At 38.6% G+C, this 26,267-nt stretch overlaps 1 pseudogene; it reads left to right on the top strand.

Annotated features, from left to right (window-relative positions):
- The first annotated feature begins 9,269 nt into the window (after positions 1 to 9,269).
- Positions 9,270 to 15,546, top strand: LOC130237106 (uncharacterized; annotated as a pseudogene).
- The last annotated feature ends 10,721 nt before the right edge of the window (positions 15,547 to 26,267 follow it).

The raw sequence follows: 26,267 nt of genomic DNA, 5'->3' as shown, positions 1-26,267 counted from the left end.
GTTTTTTTTCTTCTGCAACCTCGCTGCACGTGTATTCTGAGCGTTTACAAACTGGTAATTAGTCTATAAAGAGAGCTTTTTGTTGGTCTTCTTGGGCTCTGTTCCTGCCAACACCCTAACGTTGAGTTCAGACTGCATGATTTTAGCCCTGATTTTGACTCGCTGCCAGGTTTTGAGAAATCGCAGACGGTGCTTGTTCATGTGATCAACAATCACACAGTGTGAACGATCAAACACAAGATCCGAGAAAATCACAGATGAGCTGCCAACACCTGTAAGATATTTTGCATGCTAAATATCTGGAGCTGTCGGCGACTCAAATCATGCCCTGTGAAATGTGAACTGGCTGATAATAACATCAGCGATCACAGCCAATGAGAGAGCAGCATTCACTAGTGTGGGTATCTGCAGGCCAGCGGGAGGTTGAGGGAGAAGTTAAAAGCGCTCATTTTCAGTTTATTTGGACCCAAGAAATGGAGGAGGCACCACAGGAGCACCCGTGTCTGTTTGACATGTCATCTGAGCAATACCACAACCGGGTCGAAAAGAAATAAAGTTGCGGAGAAATTCCCTTCAAAAGCCAGGTGAGCAAAATCAGTGCATTTTCTAGCCCACTAGAGGCTTCTTTTTATATGTGGTTATTGACAAAAGATATACTGTCACCTCGCGTTGTTTCCATGTTACTTCTCGCGTGTGAGACGTAGTTCGGACAAAGTTGTCTGATTCCTCTATTGTAAAGTCATGCAGTGTGAAACCCCCTTTCACAGACGCTGTAGGTAGTGCTGTCGCCTCACAGCAAGAAGGTTGCTAATTCGAGCCCCGGCTGGGTCAGTTGGCGTCCCTGTGTGGAGTTTGCATGTTCTCCCGGCGTTCGCGTGGGTTTCCTCCGGGTGCTCCGGTTTCCCCCACAGTCCAAACACAAGCGGTACAGGTGAATTATGTAGGCTAAATTGCTGGAAGTGTATGAGTGTGAATGAGTGCGTATGGATATTTCCCAGAGATGGGTTGCAGCTAGAAGGGCATCCGCTGCATAAAAACATGCTGGATAAGTTGGCGGTTCATTTCGCTGTGACGACCCCGGATTAATAAAGGGACTAAGCCGAAAAGAAAATGAATGAATGATGATGATGATGATGATGATTATAATAACAACAGTCTCAACTTACTGAAGGTTCTCTGAGGAACCAGAACTGGTTACTATTTGACCTCCTGTCTGAAAATAGGATATTTTTAGATATTTTATTAATTATTTGCATGATAACAGGGATTTGGAGACCTGAAATTATTTTAAAAGCAAGTTTAAGAGTGTACGATTCTGAAAAACACACAGTCATCATCTCCATGTAAAACTACACAAACATGATTTCAAGAGTTCCCACTTAGATATGCTTGGCGTATAAAGCAGGTTTGGCATGCTGTCCCGGGAGAGAACCCTGAGCTCGGAGATATTTGAGTCCAGGGCTCCCGCCCGGTCGATAAGCATATCAGGAGATCCGAGATCAGGTAGGTCTCGAGAGCTCCCCCTTTAGAAAAGGGAGGAAAAGGAGGAGATGGGGTGGAAGGGGGGATTCTTCCATACGAAGATAGAAACAGTAGGGAGAAAATGATCCATTTATAGTAGACTAGGATCACTCTGATTGTATTATTACTGATTACAGATGAGTGGCCAGACGTGCTCAATGATATCACGTGCTCCTCTCGAAATTAGTTTATGAAACTTCACTTAGTGAAAGTGTTGAGCTTGTGTGTGTTCAGACATTTTCAAGATGAATCAAACATTTGCACTTTTTACTTGTAAGTTCTATTGATCTTCATTAAACAAGATGAAAATAAAGAATCTTTATTTTTAAGTGTGTGTGTGTGTGTGTGTATGTGTGTGTGTGTGTGTGTGTGTGTTTCACTGAATCACTCCATTGTTCTTTAACACAACACACAGGAAGATGCTCAAACTGGACTTTTTTAGTTTCAGATTGGACATGGTGTTATTATTAATAAATAACATCACATATGACAATAATTCCAGTCATAGTTTGTGTTTTGATTAAACACCAAATGTTTGGGGGTTTCTTTAAGTTTAAAGAGCATTACGCGCTGTGTGGGAACCAAACTGATGAAGGGCTGTTCCAGTTAAACCACTGATGAACTTCTCTATTTTGGCTCTCACTTTCAGTTGATGCCCATTTCTGACTGCATAAATAAGGAGGAGAGCTACTGACCCAAACACAGAGACGACTCTCACCAAAGACTTACTGACACTGAAGAGCTGAGACCCCTCGAAAATGTCTGAGATCACCAAACGCTCCCGTCATGAGGAAAATGGTAAGTGTACTGTGATAGTCGCTCGACCTCTTAGTGCTATTTGTCCACTTGTGTTGTGTTTGAGTTTTCCAACTGTGATACAGATGTTTGATTGATTTTTTTTCGAAAATCCATTGTATATAATATGCCAATATAATGCAAAAATGTATAAATTAAAAAAGCCTGCGTTATTTGAACCCAAAGTTGGGTTAAATTTGGTGAATTTGTTCGTATTTTACCTAAAATTTGGTTGAAATAACTTAATATATATATATATATATATTAATATGTAAATTAAGTAAAAATTACTAACATATTCTAAATAAATATTTAAATTATTAAGTCTCAGATCAAATACAGAACCACAAGCTTGAAAGGTTGACCGAAAACCAACTCGTCACATTTACGATGTTTAAATGTCAGCATATGATGGCATACATTTAAATAAAGCCTATTTTCCTAAATATTCTTTGTCTATTTGTTTCAATTGCAGATGAAAACGCTGATATTCCTTCAACCAAACATCATCTCCAAGATGATGATGATGAATGTGGTAAGTGTACTGTAATAGTTTCTACATTTTAGTGTTAATTTTTACATGTGTATTTATTAGGTCAATACATCTGCGCATGTTTACACTGCATTTGTTTGAAGTTATCAAAGCATCGACAGCACAACGTACATCCAGCGCAGAAGACCAGCCCTTTTACATGTACAACACGTACGACAGACCAGCAGACGCCAGCGCAGAGGGCATTTATGCTCAAAATGGAACATATGAAGTCAAATATGAAGACAAACCAGGAAGGAGAATCTGGAGGTCTGGATATATCGCAGAAATAGGAGTTGGACAAGCTAAAGCTGAATACAGTGTATTTGAGGTCAAAGCTAAAGGTCCCAATGCTTTAGCTAAAGCAGAACTCAGTAATTATCAGGCATCAGCGATGGCTCGAGCTGAAATTGCCAGCGCATCGGCTAGAGCCGGTCCAATTGCGGCAAAATTGGGGCTTGGCCTGGACACAGGTGCATCTGTTGGTGCGGGTGGGCTGGTAGTAAAATTCTTGGGAACTGGAATCTCTATTGGTCCAAAAATCAGTGCATCTTTTTTTGGTTCGGAATTTTCATTATCACTCTGGTAAAAGTTGTCGTTATACATTCATTGTGTAACATCTCACTAACCTTGAGGAAAAAAAATGAATTATTACTGGAATATGGATATTAATCAATGACTAACAAGAGAATAAATGATCACTTTCTGTAAAAACCATGTGTTTCACACTGTATAAATAAAGCGGATTTAATGCTTATTGCATTCCTCCTCATTCCTGTTATTATCTGTGTGTGTTTGTGTGTGTGTGTGTGTGTGTGTGCATTTTAATTTGAATAAAATTACAGGTTTTAAGTTGTTAAAACCAAACGTTTCTTGCAGTACTGTACTGCAGTAATAAATAGAAAACAAATGACATTTGTCTCTGAAAAATGGTCTGATCTGTGACTCAAAAACTGTAATGTGATCTGAACAGCGAGATTTGAGATCTGTTACACCACTAAGTCTGATAACATAAAAGCAATGCATGCTTTACAATCAACTTTATTAATTTTCATTTTTAATATAACCTAATGTATGGCGACACAGTGCCTCAGTGGTTAGCACTGTGGCCTCGCAGCAAGAAGGTTGATGGTTCGAGTCCCGGCTGGGTCAGTTGACGTTTCTGTGTGGAGTGTGCATGTTCTCCCCGTATTGGTTTCCTCCGGGTGCTCCGGTTTCCCCCACAGTCCAAACACATGCGCTATAGGGGAATTGATGAACTAAATTGGCCGTAGTGTATGAGTGTGTGTGCGCCAATGAGTGTGTATGGGTGTTTCCCAGTACTGGATTGCAGCTAGAAGGGCATCCGCTGTATAAAACATGTGCTGGATAAGTTGGCGGTTCATTCCGCTGTGAGGACCCCTGATGAATGAAGAGACTATATAGGAAAATTAATAAATGATATTAGCTAATGTAGATTTTGCCACTGCAAAACAAAATTACAATTATTATTAATGAAATAACTCAAATGATCTTGAAGCCATTTTAACATCAGTATATCAGAAAGCTAGAAGAACAATTTCAATTTAAAATGACTTCATTTTATTCATTTATTTATTTATTTTTTAATTAAAGGGCACATAGTTTACCTCTTTTTTATGATTTAATATTAATATTATGGGTCTTCTGAGTGTGCCAGTTTAGGTTCAGTTTAAAACACAATTCAGATCTTTTATTATAATGTGTTAAAAAGTGTCATGTTGGGGGCGTGTCCACAGTTCGCTGATTTAGGGGTGTGTTGCTTCACATGTAAATTAGTTTTGGCTTCCCGCCAACGTAACAAGGGGGCGGGGCCATGAGCTCACCCGCTCTGCGTTTGCAACAGAGTCTGACAGGCAGACAGAGAAGGAGCTGGAGTGAGAGGTACAGCATTCAGTCGTACATGCCGAGCTTGTACACAGAAACTAATAACCACGCACACCGAATTAACTTTGACTGATGCACCGGATGCGCCGCTCGAAGCCGCGACACAGCACACCAGACACTCTCTGTGGCGCGGCAGAGACATGAAGTGTCCAAATCGTCGCGCCACGCATTTTTGAATTCTAAACATCTGCAGCGGTCCGCGGCGCCCAGCCGTCGACTTGAGTGTACCCTGATAGAAACCGATGTTTAGAATTCTAAAACGCATGCTAGTTAAGATCACAGGGAGCTTCTGGGATCGTGAGAAATGCAAACGGCTGAAGTATAAGGTAGACTCAATGAGAAGTACACATGTTTGCAAACCTACCTAAAGATACAACCAATAATTCCGATTAGAGCGATAATGTGGAGAATATTGATCTTGTGTTGAGCCCAATGAGCCTTGCATCTAAAAATAGAGCTAGCGTGTTCCTTTAGTGATATCGCTTCGACTCACGCTGAAAATGGCGGACGTGAATCAACAAACTGAGGATATGATGACGCGCCTGTCAATCAATATTGGTGGGCAGGGGGACCGCTCTCCTACGTAAAGTTGCGGTCGATCTGAAAACAGCTCCAATTGGTCCACCGTTTTTATGTTGTTAAATTGAAAAAAAAGCACTGGGTGTGTTTATATCACCCCAATATGACGGTCTATACACCATACATGCACATATGTCTGTCCAAACAGCTTGAAAAGTAGATTTTTTACCATAGGTGCCTTTTAAGATTATAGTCTTTTTTGTTTTGTTTTTTAATTGTAAATATTTATTTTGTATTCTCTGTTGACATTAAAAATTCATATGTTATGCTTCATGTACAACTGTTTTTATACAGTAATAAATATAATACACTCTCAGAAATAAAGGCATGCGAGCTGTCACTGGGGTGGTACCTTTTCAAAAAAGTACAAATTTGTTCCTAAAAGGTCCATATTAATACCTCAAGGGTACACATTAGTACCTAAATAGTACAAAAGTGTTCCTCTTAAATTTTGTAGGTGTTGGAGCCATTTCTTTCTTTAATTATTATTATGTTTGGACTAAATGGGTTGGTTGGATGATACGATTATTATTATTATTAAGTTTACATTTGATAATTATTGTATTTAGATTTGAGTATTTTGTATTCGTATATTATTCATGTCTAAGTATTAGCTTTATTGTTGTGATTTTTTTAATGAAGACTTTTATTTTGTCAAAATTGGGATTTAAGGAAGCCAGGTAGTAGGTGAAGTAGGAAAGGGAATAGGAAACAATTTTCAGACCGTGAGTTTGTTTGTGGTGACGGGTGCTACTGAGGAACAATGATCTATGTCACTGATTTGATGGCACAAGATGTGATAAAATAAACATGAGAAAAAGGATTCACAGCGGACTCACGCGTCATTGTTTACCCTTACCGCGATAGCGGCTTAAAGCAATAATGCCGCTACAGTAGGTACTAATTTATACTTTTGAGGTAATGAAGACCCTTTATGTACAAATTTGTACCACCCCAGTGAGAGCTGGCATACCTTTATTTCTGAGAGTGTACATTAAAAGAACACTAAATACTCCATTTAAATATGCAGTAAATAGTAATTTATTCAAAGCTTCAGTGTCATATAATCCTCCAGACATGATTGTAGTTTACAGATTAGCAGCTCGAGAAACATTTCTAACTATTACCAATGTTGAAATCATCTGTGCTCCTGATATTTTGTGGAAACCCTGATAAACTACAATTCAAAGGTCAAAGGTAAGCCCTGAACTCTCACACACTTTCTGAGCCCAGACCTTAAAATGATATTTGATTTATGTATGTGATATACAGTTTGTCAATATAAGTTCAGGTATAGACCAAAACTAAACATTATCTACCGAAAAACATCTCACCTGTGGGACGGTGACAAGGGGTTTAATCATAATGAAAGATAGTTTTAAACAGCATTAAAATTGATCAAATGTGACAAAGACATTTCAAAATGTTAAAGCTTTTCAATTGATTGTTTTATGTGTCCATGTCTATGAAGCGGTTTTCAGCTGTTAAACTGATGCTTCAACTATTGTCAATTGGACGTACATTAAACATTTGAGCATTAGATTAAACATCCGTAAACACTTAATTATGTGACTTTCCCTGAAGCTACCTCAGTTTCTGAAAAAAATCCCCAAGATGTCTTAAATGTCAAATGTTATACAGATTAGACTTCTATACTACTGTGATAAGCCTGAGACTCGAGCCCAGGGCTCCCAGGACAGGTAGACAAATGTTCTATCGTTTATCCACAGGAAGAGGTGATAAACCCAAACTGCCAAGGCACAAAGTCTAGTCCAAAAAAAGGAGTCTATACAGAAAGTCCAACAATATTATAAGTCCATAAGACTGACTACAGCCAAACAGAACAAACCTAAAGTCCTCCATAGAGCAAAAGGTCTTTTAGCCAAAAAATACAAATAAACAAAACAATGTAATAACTAGAGAATCTGGCTAGAGAACTCACAGCAATGACAAGTGCAGATCAAACTCGAAAAGCAAGTGAAGACAAAAAGGTAGAATAAGTGGGCTAGTCTGGGCGACGCAGTGGCGCAGTAGGTAGTGCTGTCGCCTCACAGCAAGAAGGTTGCTGGTTCGAGCCTCAGCTGGGTCAGTTGGTGTTTCTGTGCGGAGTTTGCATGTTCTCCCTGCGTACACATGGGTTTCCTCTGGGTGCTCCGGTTTCCCCCACAGTCCAAAGACATGCGGTACAGGTGAATTGGGTAGGCTAAATTGTCCGTAGTTTATGAGTGTGTATGGATGTTTACCAGAGATGAGTTGCGGCTGGAACTGCGTAAAACATATGCTGGATAAGTTGGCGGTTCATTCCGCTGTGGCGACCCTGGATTAATAAAGGGACTAAGTCGAAATGAAAATTAATGAATGAATGAAAGTAGGCTAGTCTCACAAAACACAGCTGAACAAGATTAAATGAATCCAAAACAGAAACATTGGGCAACATCATTTGGAGATAAAGAAAAACAAACAGCCCAGAATATGACAACAACAGCAGGAAATTAAACAGAGAACATCTTCCTCTATTTAGTTTCATTTTCCTTTAAAGAGGGCTTTTCCTTTGTCTTCTTGAGATCTGTTCCTGCCAACACCCAAACACCACAAACTCGCATACGTTATTTATTTTAATACTATCTATACTACAACTACAAACTCTTTGACCTCCTGTCTGAAAATAGGATTTACATCACTTTATATATTTAGACATTTCATTAATTATTTGCATGATAACAGGGTTTTGGAGGCCTGAAAATATTTTAAAAGCAAGTATCAAAGTGTACGATTCTGAAAAACACACAGTCATCATCTCCATGTAAAACTACACAAACATTCATTCATTCATTTTATTTTCAATTTAGTCCCTTTATTTTACTGGGGTCACCACAGCAGAATGAACCGCCAACTAATGTAGCATATGTTTTACACAGCGGATGCCCTTCCAGCTGCAACCCATCACTAGGAAACACTACACAAAATTTATTAAGTATAAGGATTGAGCTCGTGCATCTTCAGTCAACACGACTACAGGGGTGAACACACACATTCGCACACGCATACACATACCCACACTCTCAGAAATAAAGGTACACGAGCTGTCACTGGGGTGGTACCTTTTCAAAAGGTACAATGTTGTACCCAAAAGGCCCATTAATACCTCAAGGGTACATGTTAGTACCTAAAAAGTACAAAAGTGTTCCTCTTAAAATTTTTAGGTATTAAAAAAAAAACTTTTTACTAATGCTTTGCTTCTTAGACTTTACACACCTGAAACTTGTCTATAGCACTTGCTCACTGCTGCTCTTATAGTTGTGTAAATTGCTTCCTTGTACTCATTTGTAAGTCGCTTTGGATAAAAGCGTCTGCTAAATGACTAAATGTAAATTAATATGTACCTTTGAGGTACCAATATGGACCCTTCAGGTGCAAATGTGTACCATTTGAAAAGGTACCACCCCAGTGACAGCTCGTGTCCCTTTATTTCTGAGAGTGTACAGTCTGCGAATTAGTGTAAACATTTCAAGATGAATCAATCCTTGCACTTCTTATTTGTAAGTTCTACTGATCTTCATAAAACCAGATGCACATAAAGACTCTTTAGTCTTAAGTGTGTGTTGTTTCTCTCTCAGGAAGATTGGATATGATGCTATTCTTTAATAAATAACATCACATATGACAATAATTCCAGTCATAGTTTGTGTTTTGATTAAACACCAAATGTTTGGGGGTTTCTTTAAGTTTCAAGAGCATTACGCGCTGTGTGGGAACCAAAGTGATGAAGGGCTGTTCCAGTTAAACCACTGATGAGTATAGTTTCTCTATTTTGGCTTTCACTTTCAGTTGATGCCCATCTCTGACTGCATAAATAAGGAGGAAAACTACTGACCTAAACACAGAGACGACTCTCACCAAAGACTTACTGAGACTGAAGAGCTGAGACCCCTCAAAAATGTCTAAGATTGCCAAACATAAGGGAACCTCCTGTCATGAGGAAAATGGTAAGTTTACTACACAGTCCGTCTACCTTTTAGTGTTATGTGTTGTGTTGTGTTTTCCAACTGTGGTTATAGAAGTTTGTTTGATTTCTCTAAACATTCACAGTGTAGAATATGTCATTGGTATCGTATCCCAATGCAAAATGTGTGTTAAAAATATGTATACTCAAAAATGCTGGGTTATTTGAACACATTGGGTTAAAAAAAGGACAAACCACAATGTTAGATATGTTGGTTTTGTCCATAATTTAGCCAGAATTTGGTTGAAATATATTTAACCCAAGCATTTGGGTTAAAGAAAAAAAAAAAGTGTTATTTTAATTAACTGAAAAAACAACTCAATGTTGCGTTTGTCTATATTTCCCCCAGAAGCAGGAGTTGGACGTGCTCGAGCTGAATACAGTGTATTTAAGTCAGAACCTAAAGGCCCAAATGCATCAGCTGAAGCAGAATTCAGTAATGATCAAGCATCAGCAATGGTTCGAGCTGAACTCGCCAGCGCATCGGCTAAAGTCGGTCCACTTGGTGCGAAAGTGGGAGTTGGACTGGACACGGGCGCATCTATTGGTGCGGATGGACTGGAAGTCAAATTTTTGGGAACTGGATTCTCAATTGGTCAAAAAACCAGCATCTCTTTTTTTGGTTCGGAAATTTCATTTTCACCCTGGAAAAAATGATTGTTACACTTACTATTAAACCATGAGAACAAAAGCTATGCAAAAAAACGAATTACTGTCATATGGATATTAATCAACGACTAACAAGAGAATACTCGATCATTTTCTGCAATGATGCATAATAATCAAATGTGTTTCACACTGTATAAATAAAGCTGAATTGATTGCTTATTGCTTTCCTCTACATTTCTGTCATTGCATGTGTGTTTCACTGAATCACTCCAGTGTTCTTTAACACAACCACTATGTAAATCAGCTGTGGTTTTCTTTACAGGAATGTCCAAAAGATTCGAAGTTTGGTATTAAAGTAATGTTTTACAAATCACTTCGTAGTATTTTTATTCAAAGGGCCACGACACCCCCCACTTTCGGTTCAAATCTACCTCATAATTTAAAAAGCATCATAATGGGCGTGGAGCTCCGCGATCAGAGGCAGGAGTGGGCGTGGCCAGCAGAGCAGGGGAGAAGGAGGGGAGCGAACAACTGTCAGTCAGCTCACAAAATCAGACACAAACCGTGAGGAGAGCCATGATTTTATAGTTTACAAAGATAAACTGCAATGGACTGAACAGTAATTTAATGCCCTGCTACATTTGTTATTCGTAATTTCATATACACACACAACCACAATTAATATCATTATAAAGATAGTAATGTTTATATAAACACTATAAATGAGGACTTCTCCCTCAATCCCCGGGTCTGAATGCAGACTCAGTGCAGCAGGTCTCTTGCCCTGTCTATTTCAACCATTAGCCCTGCTGGTAATCTGGAGGATTTAGGCGAACACAGCGATGTGTCTAAATGTGAACGAACTCTACTGATAAGGGACAAAGTCCGTCATTCTCCGCCATACTCGTACTGCCCTCCTGGCAAAAAATGCTTGCTGCACACAAACAGCTTTGCTGTATCGGTCCTGACAGGATCACAGGGGAAAACATGCAGCAAACTCCGTGGATCATGGAAACAAACACATATGCCCCTTCATGAACGGCTAAATACTGTGTGCCGTGGGTCCGTGGACGCGGTCTCACCCAGTGATCAACATAGGGTCTCACAGCTTGGCGCTGGCAGGTCTGACTTGCCTTCGGAAAGCACGCGCAGTCATGAATATTTAAGAAAGCAGGCTCTTCTCATAGGATAAGAAAACTCCACTATAAATAAAGCTGCAGTCACACTAGAGTTTGAGCTTGCGAAATTCTGTCGTACGTCGCTTCGAAAAGGGGCAGGATTAAACATTTAAAAAAGCGAGCGATTGCTCCATGTTTCAAATTTCTGTCCAGAGAGGTCATGTTTTGATCCTTGATTGGTCTCACGCAGTCAAGTGACGCAATTTCGCAGGTCAGAGTTCACCAAGCTTGAACTTTGCACCGCAGCAACCTGCAAAACTTGACGCATGACCTTGCGTTTCCGGTCTGACCCATTCGTGTGCGTATGAATGGAAGTCTATGGGGAGAAAAGCCCAGTGTGATCGCAGCATATGTTCATAATGAGAAACCGACACGTCATCTTTGCACTTGCAGTTTTGCGCTACGTTGCCGATTTTGATCCTGCGCCATAAATCATTTAAAACCCGGAAGATCAAATTAGCTGACAAAAGCTCAAAATTATCCAGTTTACCCCACAATTAAAGCTGACAGGTGCTAATGCTGTCTTAACTGATGCTCAACACACACACATCTGTTAAAATCTCAAAAAAGTACTCAACAGATTCTTGAACCTTTAAAGCAGTCCACAATCATCTAAAAACCACAGATCTTTCCTTTTCCACAGGTCTGTCAGTTTGGCAGAATTAGAATGATCTTCTCATTCATTTTCTTTCACATCTACAGTTCTAATCTGGTCAGGTGGCACAACAACATTTTTGTTTCATTAATTAATCCAATGTACTACTTGCTCAGTGCAGTATATGAGAGTCCAAACAGCTGGTAGAAACTTTAACACACAAAAAAAGTCATTAAGTTATGTTTAACTGAAAACTTATCTTCTGATAAATATCCTCTATCTCTGACATTACTTTCTCCAGTAAAAAAAGAGGAAAAGCTGTTTTCCTCTCACATTAAAAGCAACTTACATATTTGAACGGTCAAATATCTGTTGAACAAGTCTTCACTACTGAAAAATTGTAACCCCTTTAGCAAAAGTGTGTAAAATAAACAAATAGATGGCATAGTGCAAAAACACAGCTATCTCTTGTGGTCAAACACTTATTTTCTTGAACTGCAATCAGTAAAGCAAACACGTTTTTTTCTAACCAGCAGATGGTGGTATTTGCCCCAACACCAAGATAGATATTCAAAAACATCATATAAAAAAACACTCAAAATGTATAGTTTGTTGTATATTTACCAGAAATTGCCTAGATTGTTAAACCATTAAAGAGAAAACAACAACAATGTTAGCCTCAACTTACAGACATTCAACACCTGTTTTATTTTTCCCCACAACACACTCTTCAGACAGAAGAAACCATTTGCAAATACAAAAACACAACAACATTATTTTATATAAACTTCTTTTTGTAGTTTTAAAATTAGTCTTTTTTTAGGAGCACCCGGAGCACATAGGAGTTTGGAAGCAAGTGAGAAGGAAAACGAAACCAAAAAAACAATACGAACCGTCTGGATGCAGACCGGGTGCTGCTGTAATCTGAGCTGAAATCAATGCTTTTAATGTGCAAACCTAACCCCACCCTTACCTTCACAGTGAAATCACTAACTCATCTTAGTGCATCTCTGAAACATACAGTGTCGGCTTGCATATGCTAGTCTGCATCCAGATAATATTGATACGAACAGCAAACTCCTGGGCATCATAACAGCGTGGCAGGAAAAAAATGACTGAAAACCGAGAAATAACACACAGTGGAGACAATGGTAAGTGCAATTGAATAGTTTTTGAGGGGTAATCTTGGTTTAAGAACCATGCAGTTTAACTAGAAGCTGCACTGCACAGACCATTTAAAGGGGAAAGTAAGCACTCAGTCAAGTTTCCCTTATTTTGTACATTGGATTCCTCTTTAATGAAAATATATTAAACAAACTCAATTAATGTAACCATTTAGAAGAAAACGGCATGTTTTACTATAGATTTTAGACCTAGCCATCTTGGAATGTCACTGTGTCTGACGTCACGGGGTTGGTTTCGTTCCCTCAGCTAAACAGATACAGTGGAAGTAAAGGAGACTGCAAAGCCTAGTTTAACCCAATGTGTGAAGTTGTGAATGTGGAGCTGCTGCAAATACAAGCATCAGATGTGTGTCTAATATAAAAGAATATATATTTTTATTCTATTTTTCCCCTTTTATTTACCAATCATTTCATGCGCTTTGATTCACTCTCTGTTACGCTGCCTGACTGACTGTCAGTGATTGTAACGGACTGAACACAGAGACTGAACAGCCTAATTTAACCCAATGCATGAAGTTGTGGACGTGCATCACAGAGCTGCTGCAAATACAATAAATACAGGCATTTAAGTGTCTTAAGTTGTGTATTTTTCTTTTGATAATGCCGTTCTGTTGATGCGCGGTGGTCCACTCTCTCATGCTGCTCAAGCGCTGCCTGATGAGGGGATTTACACTCAGACTAATGCAACGATTAAAGTACATGACTTCATGCTTTATTAGGTCACGTCTCTGTGGATTGTCAAGACATATTCCCTTAACAGATTGATCAACTCGATCTCTCAACATGTATGAAGGATAATAAAACCTGCAATAAGCAACACCGCACCAATCTCAATTTGGTTTGAACACGAGCAGAGGTGAGGGGGTGTAGCAGTGAAAAGTGAAAGCCCCCACGCCCCCATTACATCAGCACCGGACCTAGTTGAAACCACAGGCAGTCAGGCAGCATAATACAGAGAGTGAATCACTACCAACGTAATGGGGGCCGGTACTTTATTTTATAATATTATAATATCTTTGATCGTTAAACATTTGTGTACATATCTGTGCAGCTGCAGTGAAATGATGACATCAGATTTGAAAGAATGACTGGTGTAGTGGTGTTACACGCGTGATCAGTTTGCACTAAGAGGTTTGAAAATGCAAACCTTACTTATGAAAGTAGTAACAAAGCGATTAAAAAAGTGTGTAAATACACCTACTGAAAATGAAACCTTCTGTGCTTGGTTTGCACTGTGCATTTAGCATTTTGAAATGTCTAAACTATATTTTCCTTCATTTTCAGATGAAGACGTAAATGGAGAAATTTATACCTGCAATCTGCGGGAAAAAAAACCTAAAGTAAATGTAAATGTTTCAAGTGATGTTGCTGAGATTACGAGGTCAAAAACGTGGAAAAAAAAGCTGACCAAAAAGGATATTTCTAAAAAACCAAGTGTGCAACTTGGAACTGTTAAAGACCAGCAGGCGCAATTGCAGAAGGTGTTTATGCTAATACTGGAGCGTATGCAACTGGTAATGAATATAAACCAGGAAAGAGACTCCCCAAGGCTGGAGCTTTTGCAGAAGCCGGAGTTGGTCGAGCTCGAGCTGAATACAGTGTTTTTGAAGCAGAAGCTAAAGGCCCCAATGCACCAGCTGAGGCTGCTGCCAGTACAGCTCTAACAGCGTCAGCAATGGCTCGAGCTGAAATCGGCAGTGTATCAGCTAATGCTGGTCCAGTCGGTGTGAGATTGGGTCTTGGAGTCGACACCGGTGTATCTGTTGGTTTGGATGGGCTGGAGGTCAGAGTCCTGGGAATTGGATTCTCAGTTGGTCCAAGAACCAGTATTTCTTTTCTGGGATCAGAAGTGTCATGTTCAATCTTGTAGAAATACAGGTATTAAATACCTTCCAATATTTGTGCATAACATTTTAATAACCCGATTTTAGAGTTATACATTATATTTTAGCAATAGTAAAATGTTTTGTTTTATTTTTTTTAATTGTACAACTTGATTACATTTAAAAATAAATAATTATTTAAGTTTTTTGCAGGTGGCTTTCATTAGATTACACCTGTTTGGATCCAACCATTGTGAAGATTATGTCACGGATTGGCCAGTATTCCAACAGTATCACGCAATGTGCATCATCACCTGAGTACTAATTACGCACAGCTGCACCTAATCACTCCAACTCACTATAAAAGTACACATCTCACTTCACTCATTGTCCGGGCTTGGTCCAATGAAGTGGACTCATAGAGAGTACCTCCTGGTAGTCCCGATCTACTTAACTCATCTCTTGTACTTACCTGATCTCTGTTTCCTTCCAGTCTGTCCAGCGTTCCCGGTGTCCTGTGAGAGTTGTGTGTGTCGTCAGTCTGTCTTCCCCGCAAGCCCTCTGGTGTGTGCATTCGGTCATCCTCAGTGTCTGTCATCCATCCTACTCCAAAGAAGGATAATCAGTTCTACCGAACTTCATTTACTTCCCATCATACCTTTGTGCTCCGCTGTGAGGATAAACATCATTCATTGTTTACTCACCTTGTTTGTCCGTCTGCTTCCCTAACAGATTAATGGACACTAACAATTGCAGAAGATGACAACTAATGATGATAATCTCTGTACCCATTATAAATGTTCTAGTCATTTCACAAGTTGCTCACTGCTATAAAACACTGCTATGCTCTGAAGTCTGTCAGTTACATTGGTATGGTGTGTGTATGTGTATGTGTGTGTGTATATATATATATAGATGGAGTATAAGATGTGATGTATCTTATTATACATTATAATATTTTTATTAATATTCCTTTTTAGTTCTGTGGCACTTATGCTTGCATCAACCAAAAGCTTAGTTAAACGTTTTTGCTGCTTTTCTTCACTGGGTACATAGGCAAAGAGTTCTGTATTTTTCCAGTTGTTTGTTGGCATGTTGGAAACCAAAGAACTGCCTGTACCAATCTGTCTAATACATCTGAGGTAATAAGCAGTATGTTAATGACCTCCTGTTTGTGTGCCTTTTTCTGCATGTACACATGCTGCGCATCAATGGACTTGCTCTTTTAGGCCCAATCCCAATACTGTTTTTGTACCCCTACCCCTTCCTTTTCCCCATGGCCCTTAAAACCGAGTGTGAAGGGGAAGGCTTCAAAATTTACCCCTTAAAATTGAGACAGCACTACAGCACCTGCACACATCATCGTGATCTCTTGCTTCATAAGACAATGGCGATTGCTGTAGTGATTCCAGTTGTACTATTTTTTGGTATTGATCTTCAGGAGATCACTGAAGGCATATATCATGTTATCATAGAGATCTAATGTGGCAATAAGATAATAAATATACTGTGTATTTACACCGTGGTCATATTCATCAATGTAAACACACTATAACCACATTAACATTATAGCAGACACTGTAAAAAGCCCATTGACAGCCACTAGACTTTTCTGACAGGGTATTCCAGTGTCATCGAGTGTCAGAATGGTGTGGGACTGCTGTACAGGAGTTATGATTATGGATTATAGATCGCAAAATTTAGCGGTTTTTATTTTAGCGGTTTTTATTAAAAGCATGACGGTAAAACATGAACACGGTTATGAATATATTAAAACATGTGCTTGTTTGTTGTAAAATTTGTATTAATGATAAACAATATTAACTTGTGGATCTCCTTACTGCTGGGTGCAGCTGTGGCTGGTGAATTCCGGGAAATTTTCTTACCCCTTGGTTTCGAGTGTGGTCCCTCTTGTTCTTAGCCCTATGCCTTTACGCTAAAGAAAATTGGGACACCCCTACCCTTTCACGAAAATTCGCAAAACAAGGGGTAGGGGGAAGGGCTAAGAGGTAGAATTGGGATTGGGCCTTAGTGTTTGGACTCTCAGCTGTAAAAATTAAACCACACTGAACTGAGCATTTGTGTACGTATGAATGGAAGTCAATGGGAGGAAAAGCCCAGTGTGACCGCAGCTTTAACATGTCCGGTAGTCACGTGTATAATCATACCAACAAGACAGGACAAGCGCAAAGCAACCGGGAATAAAAAGTGTGTTCAGTTCGCTAGGATCATCAATCATCATCAAATGTGACCAAGAGTGAGTTTCACGTTTAAAATGTTTTAAAACAGAGCATGTGTGTGATGAATTATAGCGATTTAGCTTAGCTTTACTTCATCAGCACAGCCGCATGTCAGAACAATTATAAAGGAAGACGCTTCAGTCCCGGTTTGTGGACGTTAAATCAGGTTTATTTTGTACATTAACATAACAGATATCCATACAGCAGTGGAGATTAACCTGTATCCTGTCACATATGCGTGCAAAAAGAGTGCAAAGCCTAACGAGGGCGTTGTCTGTGTGTGTGTGTGCGCGCGCGCGCGCGCGTGTCTGCGCAGCGATGTGTGTGTGCGCATCTGTGTGTGTGCGCGTGAACTTTGTAACGACATTGTGTGTGACTGATCGTTACAAATCAACAACAAATGCATCAAATACTCATTGGTAAAGTTCTTACTGTAGTATTTCTCACAAACGCTACGTGAGATCTGCTTCCTTTAAGTCTGTCTGTTGTCTGAATCTGCCGAGGGAGGAGATTAAGGCACGCTGAAAGGCACGTAGAAACGGTGGGTGGGGAGGACTAACCTTAAAGGTGCAGTACAACAAAACCGACCAAATTTATGACTGGTATAATAAGTGAAGTTTTCAAACTAATTTCGAGAGGAGCACGTGATATGATTGACTGCAGCTGGCCACTCATCTACATTCACTAGTTAGCCAATCAGATTAACCCCAACTCACTATAAGTAGCCTAGCTAGAACTACTCTCTTATCTTCGTTTTCCGAAGAAACCCCCCATCCACCCCATCTCCTCCTCCTTTCTACCTCTTACCACGGGGAGCTCTCGAGAACCACCTGATCTCGTACTCCCCGCATATGCTCTATGGACCAGGCGGGAGCCCTGGGCTCACCTATCTCCGAGCTCAGGGTTCTCTCCCGGGACAGCATGCCAAACCTGCTAACAGTTGTCAAACAATATCTAAGTGTGAACTCTTAAAATAATCTGATGGGTGTTTTGAGCTGAAACTGTACAGACACATTCTGGAGACAAAAAAGACTTATATTAAATCTGAAAAAAGGGGTAACCTAGGTGCCCTTTAACCCTGTGTTTAATCTAAATTATTTTGACTTCAATTTGGTTTAGTTTAACTTAATTACCTTTGATTGGTTTTTGGATTATCTTTAGACTCATATTTTACTCTTATTAATAGGAATGCTGTTGACCAAATTATTTAATGTACAGTACTTCTGATATTGCTGCTTTTTGTCTATTACATTTAAAGGTTATGATAAAAAGTTATGCTATTCTTTATTGAACATTTGAATTTGACTCTAAACCAATCATCTGGCCAAGATTCAGTTTTGCATCAACTTTGGTTCTAATAAACAATTTATACAGTATATACCGATTTATACTCAGGGTCACTTCAGATTATTATTAGCTGGTAGTATTAACTCTGACTTTATGTTAGTCTGACTTCAATATACTCAAAATAGCTCTCACACTTGTGAATCATAAGAGTAAACACAATGCAAAGCTGCTAAAAAAAACTCTTACTCTTTTTAAAGAGTCCATAAATATTGAAAAAAAATCAAAGCAATGTATAAAATGTATATGATAAATAAATGTATATGATAAAAATAAACTCCTCCTTAAATTCCTTCTTCAGGTGCAGCTGGATATCACAGTTAGTTGGAACATATTTTTTCATTCCAGATTCTTAGCAAATTCCGTCTTGTGGACATAATAACATGTTCTTACTAAGACATGATAATACGCAGCTGTCAATACATAAAACTTTGGGTCCCAAAAAATCTCTTTAATGACACAGATAGTGACTCAGTGCCCATAAACTGAATCTGGCATTAATCCAAACCCTGAGGTTTCCATGTATGAGAATCAGGTGGTAGCCCTTTCACTTTTGCTTTCACGAAGGAAAGTTCCAAGTTCTCCCAAGCGATTCCTAGAACACACGTGACAGTTTTCCAAAAAGGATTTCAGCTGCAATGCTGTGGAAATACAAACCAAATCTTTTAGTTAACAACTCTTTTTTGTTTGTTTTCTAAAAATAGAGACTGTTGATCATGATCAGCCAATTAATTTACTCTAAGTGGCTTTTATTATATTATGAAGATTTTTTTAGCATTTTCAGTTTCCTGTTTCTTCAAAATAATTTTCTACACTTATGGGATATATTCAATTCAATTCAATTCACCTTTATTTGTATAGCGCTTTTACAATGTAGATTGTGTCAAAGCAGCTTCACATAGAAGATTTATAGGGAATTGAAACAGCGTAGTTCATTTTTCAGTTCAGTTCAGTGTGGTTTAATAAATCCCTACTGAGAGTCCAAACACTGAAGAGCAAATCCATCGATGCGCAGCTCTACAGATCCCGAACCATGCAAGCCAGTGGCGACAGCGGAGAGGAAAAAACTTCACCAATTGGCGACAGTGAAGAATTAAAAAACCTCGAGAGAAACCAGACTCAGTTGGGCACGACCATTTCTCCTCTGGCCAAACGTCTTGTGCAGAGCTGCAGTCAAGGCACCGGAGACTGGAAGCTGAACCTCAGCAAAGACTCGTCTGTCCCTGGGTCGTCACAGGAATCAGTCTCATGTTCTCCACTCCTCCATGACCACCACAGCAGCTGCTAAGGGTACGGCCTGGTCCAGGATATGAAAACCTTGGGATCATCTCGTCACTGGTCTTGGATCGAATCAATGGCGCTGCATAGTCTGAGGGCCTCGGCAAGAGTATCCCCAGGTGGAAATAGAGAATAAAGAGAATAATTAGCGTAGCTGCTGTTCATAGTGTATATCAACAAGGTGCAAAAACCTGTGTGAAGCACATTCATGTATCATACCGCTAATTGTTGCACTGAGTGTATGCTTTACTGAACAGATAGGTCTTTAATCTAGTTTTGAATTGGGAGAGTGTGTCTGAGCCTCGGACGTTCTCAGGAAGGCTATTCCAAAGTTTAGGAGCTATAAATGAGAAGGCTCGATCTCCTTTGCTCGACTTAGCTATTCTAGGTACTACCAGAAGCCCTGAGTTTTGAGATCTTAAAGAGCGAGTTGGATTGTAGCGAGACAGAAGATTGGTTAGATAAACAGGAGCTAGATTATTTAAAGCTTTATATGTAAGAAACAATATTTTAAATTCAATTCGAAACTTAACAGGCAGCCAGTGTAAGGAGGATAAAATTGGGGTGATGTGATCAAATTTTCTAGACCTGGTTAGAACTCTGGCAGCTGCATTTTGTACTAATTGAAGTTTGTTAATAGAGGATGCTGGGCAGCCAGCAAACAGAGCATTACAGTAGTCCAGCCTAGAAGTCATAAAAGCATGGACTAGCTTTTCTGCATCTGAGATGGATAGCATACTTCGTAACTTAGCGATATTTCTCAGATGAAAGAAAGCAGTTTTTGTGACATGGGATATATGATTTTTAAAAGTTAAATTGCTGTCTAATATGACACCCAGATCTTTTATAGTAGAGCTAACGCTAACTTTGTATCCCTCTAATTGTAGGTCGAGTTGTGAGATCTGCTGTGTACAGGATTTAGGCCCAATAAGTAATAATTCTGTTTTGTCTGAGTTTAAGAGAAGATAATTGTTGGTCATCCAGTCTTTAACATCTTTAATACACTCAGTTAGCTTGGACAGATTAGACGTCTCGTCAGGTTTAGTTGAAATATATAATTGAGTATCATCTGCATAGCAGTGAAAGCTGATCCCATGTCTTCTAATAATGTCTCCCAGGGGTAGCATGTATATTGTAAACAGCAAAGGGCCTAAAACTGATCCTTGAGGCACCCCGTATTTTACTGGGCTGATTTGTGAAGGCTGTCCATTAATATTCACAAACTTGTTACGTTAGCTAAGTATGACTTAACCATTGTAGGGCCTGTCCCTGGACACCTGTAGACTTTAAGCGATTAAGGAGGATACCGTGGTCAAAGGTGTCAAATGCCACACTAAGATCGAGTAGAACTAATAGCGAGATGCACCCTTGGTCAGCAGCTAAGAGTAAATCGTTGGTTATTTTCACTAATGCAGTTTCTGTACTGTGATGAGCTCTGAAACCTGACTGAAACACTTCAAACACATTGTTGGTCTGCAGAAAGGAGCATAATTGAGCAGAAACAACTTTTTTTAGTATTTTAGACATAAATGGAAGGTTTGAAATAGGCCTATAACTTATTTAGGCCTATAAGTTGCTGGGGTCCAGTTGTGGTTTCTTAATAATAGGTTTAATAACAGCTAACTTGTAAGGATTTGGAACATGGCCTAAAGATAAAGAAGAGTTGATAATGTTAAGAAGAGGTTCTCCTATAACAGGTAGCAATTCTTTCAGTAACTTTGTTGGAATTGGGTCCAATATACACGTAGCTGATTTAGAGCTATTTATAATTTTGTCTAGCTCTTCCTGTTCTATGATTTTAAAGCACTGTAGGTTATTTAGATTCAGAGGCGTGTTTACTGGATCTGAAGTATAAGGCGGTGCAGAAAGTTTAATATCTCCTATTTTCTGTCTAAAGCCTTCTATTTTATCACTGAAAAAATTCATGAAGTCATCACTACTAATTTGCGGTGGAACATTTTGTTCCAAAGATGACCGATTATTTGTTAATTTCGCGATGGTGTTAAATAAGAATCTAGGATTGTTATGATTATTTTCTATCAGTTTGCGGAGGTGCTCAGCCCTGGCAGATTTTAAAGCCCTCCTATAGCTGGACATACTGTCTTTGTACGCAATTCTAAAAACTTCTAAATTAGTTTTTTTCCATTTACGTTCCAGAGCACGGGTTGCTGTTTTGAGAGCGCGGGTATGACTATTATACCATGGTGTAGTTTTATTCTCTCTAGCGTTTTTTAGTTTGATGGGTGCCACAGTATTTAGAGTGCTAGTAAAGATGGCATCCATACTGCTGGTTACTACATCAAGGTCATTTGCGTTTGCGGGTGCATTTCGAAGTAGAGAAAGATCAGGTAAGTTATTTATAAATTCATCTTTGGTGGATGGAACAATAGTTCTACTAGGATGATATATCGGAGCGGATCTGCTAATTTCAGGTAAACACAGCTTATATAGTAGTAGGTAGTAGTCTGTAATATCATCACTTTGTGGTATAATGTCTACATCAATGACCTCAATTCCATAAGACAGAATTAGATCTAGTGTATGCTTTAGGCGATGGGTTGGACCAATAACGTTTTGCTTTATCCCTAGTGAATGTAGTAAGTCTATAAACGCGAGCCCTAATGTGTCGTTAGCGTCATCTATGTGGATGTTAAAGTCTCCTACAATTAGTATTTTATCAGTTTTAACTAGTAAGTCAGAGATAAAATCAGAAAACTCTTTTAGAAAATTGACATAGGGTCCTGGAGGTCTATATATGGTGATTAGAGCGAGAGATAACATAGGTTTTTGCATAGTGTTTGGAAGCATAACATTAAGCGCTAATACTTCAAAGGAGCTAAACATAAGTCCGTTTCTCTGATTAACATTAAGAATATCACTAAAGATTGACGCGACTCCACCACCACGACCAGTTTGACGAGCCTCATGCTTATATAAGAATCCTGGAGGAGTTGCTTCATTTAAACTAATGTAGTCATTTGTTTCAGCCAGGTTTCAGTGAGACACAGTGCATTAAGATTGTTATCTGTTTCACTGTGCGTGTGTGTGTATGTGTGTGTATGTGTATGTTGTATTTCTCTCTCAGGAAGATGCTCAAACTGGACTTTTTCTTTAACTTCTTTACCTTTTTTTATTTCAGATTGAATATGATGTTATTCTTTAATAAATAACATTCATTCATTAATCATCATTCATTCAAATGTATATGAGGAACTAGACTGTCCACGCACCGGGAGAGCAAGTTTTTCTTTTCTTTTTTTGCAGACTCCTATGTTATTTCGAAAGACTTATCTGAAGTAAAGATAAGGGTTTTTTCCCCATCATAAAGTTATGTTTATGTTAAAAGGAAGTTAAGCAACAGAGGCATGAATATTCAAATGCACCGGGGAAAATAAGACTGAAACGCAGTAATTCTGACTGCAGGAAGAAATAATCAGAACTCTTTTGTGTTATATCATTTTAATAAAATAACAATGTTTGAAATAAATAGGTTTACACATAGGAAAAATCAGGGTCTTGATTTGTGGGTTTAGGTTTAAGAGTTAATAAAAAACTGTCACAATGACCGCCTTGACTACAGTGTTAATGTGTTTTAGAATAGACTGTATTAATGTAATATAATAGTTTCAAACGTCAAAGAATAATACTTTCCGGTTGCTTAAAATGCTTATATTTAAACATTCATTCATTCTTTATTTTTATTTTTTTGACTTAGTCCCCTTATTCATCAGTAATCGCCACAGCAAAATGAACCACCAACTATTCCAGCATATGTTTTACACAGCGGATGTCCTTCCAACTACAACCCAGTACACGAAAACATCCACACACACTCATACACTACAGCCAGTTTTGTTCATCAATTCCCCTATAGCGCATGTGTTTGGACTTGTGGGGGAAACCGGAGCACCCGGAGGAAACCCACGGCAACACGGAGAGAACATGCAAACTGCACACATAAACGCCAACTGACCCAGCCAAGACTTAAACCAGTGACCTTATTGCTGTGAGGCAACAAGAAGTGGTTAGCATTGAGCCACAGTGATGCCAATAAATAACATGACATTATAATAAATAATTTCAGACTTCGTTTGTGTTTAAAAGAGTTCCTTTAAGTTTTAAGAGCCTCAGGCTCTGTGTGAGAACCACTGATGAACTTCTCTCTTTTGGCTCTCAGTTTCAGTTGATGCCCATCTCTGACTGCATAAATAAGAAGAACAGAGGACTCTGACAAAAGACTTACTGACACTGAAGGGCTGAGACCCCCCTCGAAATGTCTGAGATCACCAAACGCTCCCGTCATGAGGAAAATGGTATGATTACTGTAATAGTCACTCGACCTCTTACTGTTGTTTGTTCACTTGTGTGTGTTATGTTTGTTTTCCAACTGAGATTACAGACATTTATTTGATTTTTTCCAAACATCCAGTGTGTAGAATATGCCATGGGTATAATATTTTACAAAATATTACATTGTAATACAATTACATTGTAATACAAAATGTAAAATCTAAAATATTTTGTTTATTATTATAAAATATATTGCTAAACATAAAAACTAAAAAAGCTGGGTTATTTGAACCCAAAGTTGGGTTAAATTTGCTCATGTTTTACCTAAAATTGTATTAAAATGTATGTATGTGCCCAATTAAAATTATTTTAATAACATATTTTGTATATATTTGAAGGCTTTTTTAAATAATAGAGGTATTAAGTCTTAGATCAAATACAGAAACACAAGCTTGAAATATTAAGCATTTACAATGTTTAAATGGCAGCATATGATGGCATACATCTAAATAAAGCTCATTTTCCTACAACCCCAAATCAGAAAAGTTGTGACCGTTTGGAAAACACAAATAAAAAATAGAAAGAAGTAATTTCTAAATTTACTTTGACTTCTATTCCATTGGAGACAATACAGGAAACATTGTTTAATGTGGTTAATTTATACATTTATTATTATTAGCAACAGTAGGGAAGATAATTTTTCACAGAATACGCTCCAAAAATTACTTTTGCTGCTGGTTCAAACTAATTTAATGATTTAAACTCGAGGTGGTTATTATTTAGCAAATAATATAAATATTATGAACGTAAACATTAGGTAAGTAGGTTACATTGTATCCTAAAAACATGCTACATGATGAGATTTGCAGTGATTTGCACCTGACGAAACACGACAAAACTTTAAATACAGCCACTCAGAAGCACAGAATAGTGCACTCACTGCACTCCAGCGAAATTGTAAGGCTTACAATCGAATTAATCCATACTCTTTAACATTATTAAATGTAGATGCTGAATCACTGATATGTGTTGGTTTTGATTCACAGTTCTAAAGTTCAATTTCAAACAGTTTATTTTATTTTCCAGATCTGAGGTGAACTATCTGCTGCTGCTTTCAGTTTATGGCAATAAATGCCCTGTAAAATGGTATTCAAACTCACATTGTTAGCATTTAAAGTTCAAGACACCCTGGAGTACTTTTTTGAGATGTTAACAGATTTGTGTGTGTTGAGCATCAGTTAAGACAACATTAGCACCGGTCAGCTTTAATTGTGGAGAAAACTGCATAATTAACTTGATAATAGCTTTTGTCAGCTAATTTCATATTTCGGGTTTAAAATAATTTTTGGAGCGGGATCAAAATCGGTGACGTATCGACAATCTGCCTGTCCACAGATGTCGGTTTCTCATTATTATTAATAGCTGAGTTTTTTTTAGCCAATGAGAAAACCCTGCTTCTTAATTATTCATGACTTACACATGCTTTCCGGAGTCAAAGCAGACCTGCCAAGCTGTGAGACCTACTGACTGGGTGAGACGGCGACTGCACACGTTGGGCAGTTCTTAGCAATTCATAAAGGGTCGTATGTATGTTTCCATGATCCACGGGGTTTGTTGCATGTTTTTCCCTGCGACGCTGTCAGGGCCGATACAGCAAAGCTGTTTGTGTGCAGCAAGCATTTTTGTCTGGAGTGCTGTACGAGAATTGGAGAATGGCGGACTTTGTCTTTAATCAGTTGAGTTTGTTACCATTCAGACACATCGCCTATATCCGTGCTGCTGTGTTCGCCTATGTTTAAAATCTGTGTCTGCATTCAGACCTGGGGATTCAGGAGGAGAGAAGTCCTCCTCATTTATAGTGTTTATTTAAACATGATTATCTTTATAGTGATAGAACAAATTGTGGTTATGTGTATATGAAAATATGAATGACAAATGTAGCAGGACATTACATTACTTGCAGTTTATTTCTTTGCATTTTAACTATAAAATCATGTGTCTCACAGTTTGTGTCTCATTTTTTTTTTTTTCTGAGGTAGACTTGAACTGAAAAAGGGGGGTTTCACAGCCCTTGAACACTGAATAAAGCACATGAGGTGTACTGTACCTGAGGTGATCATTGTCATTTATCTTCTTGTTAATCTGTAAGGAATAGAAGTCCTTTCTAAAATAGAAATTTCAGGTGTTGGTTGGGACAAAAACTCCTTTTAATATGGAAAATATTTTTTCTATTGCGTGCCGTTGCTGTTATTTAGAAAACTGTTCAAATCAGCCTTAAATCAGCCTTTAGGCTCGACAGTCTAATCTGGCAACCTGCACTAGCTGAACTCTTCAAATGTGAAAATGTGCTTTGATCCAGGTGTGCAATACCTAGTTCAACCATGGTGTCAA

Source organism: Danio aesculapii, chromosome 11 (assembly GCF_903798145.1).
Source record: "Danio aesculapii chromosome 11, fDanAes4.1, whole genome shotgun sequence".
Lineage (NCBI taxonomy): Eukaryota > Metazoa > Chordata > Actinopteri > Cypriniformes > Danionidae > Danio > Danio aesculapii.
The sequence above is the reverse complement of the archived record's forward strand: the minus strand, read 5'-3'. Positions and strand labels throughout refer to the sequence as shown.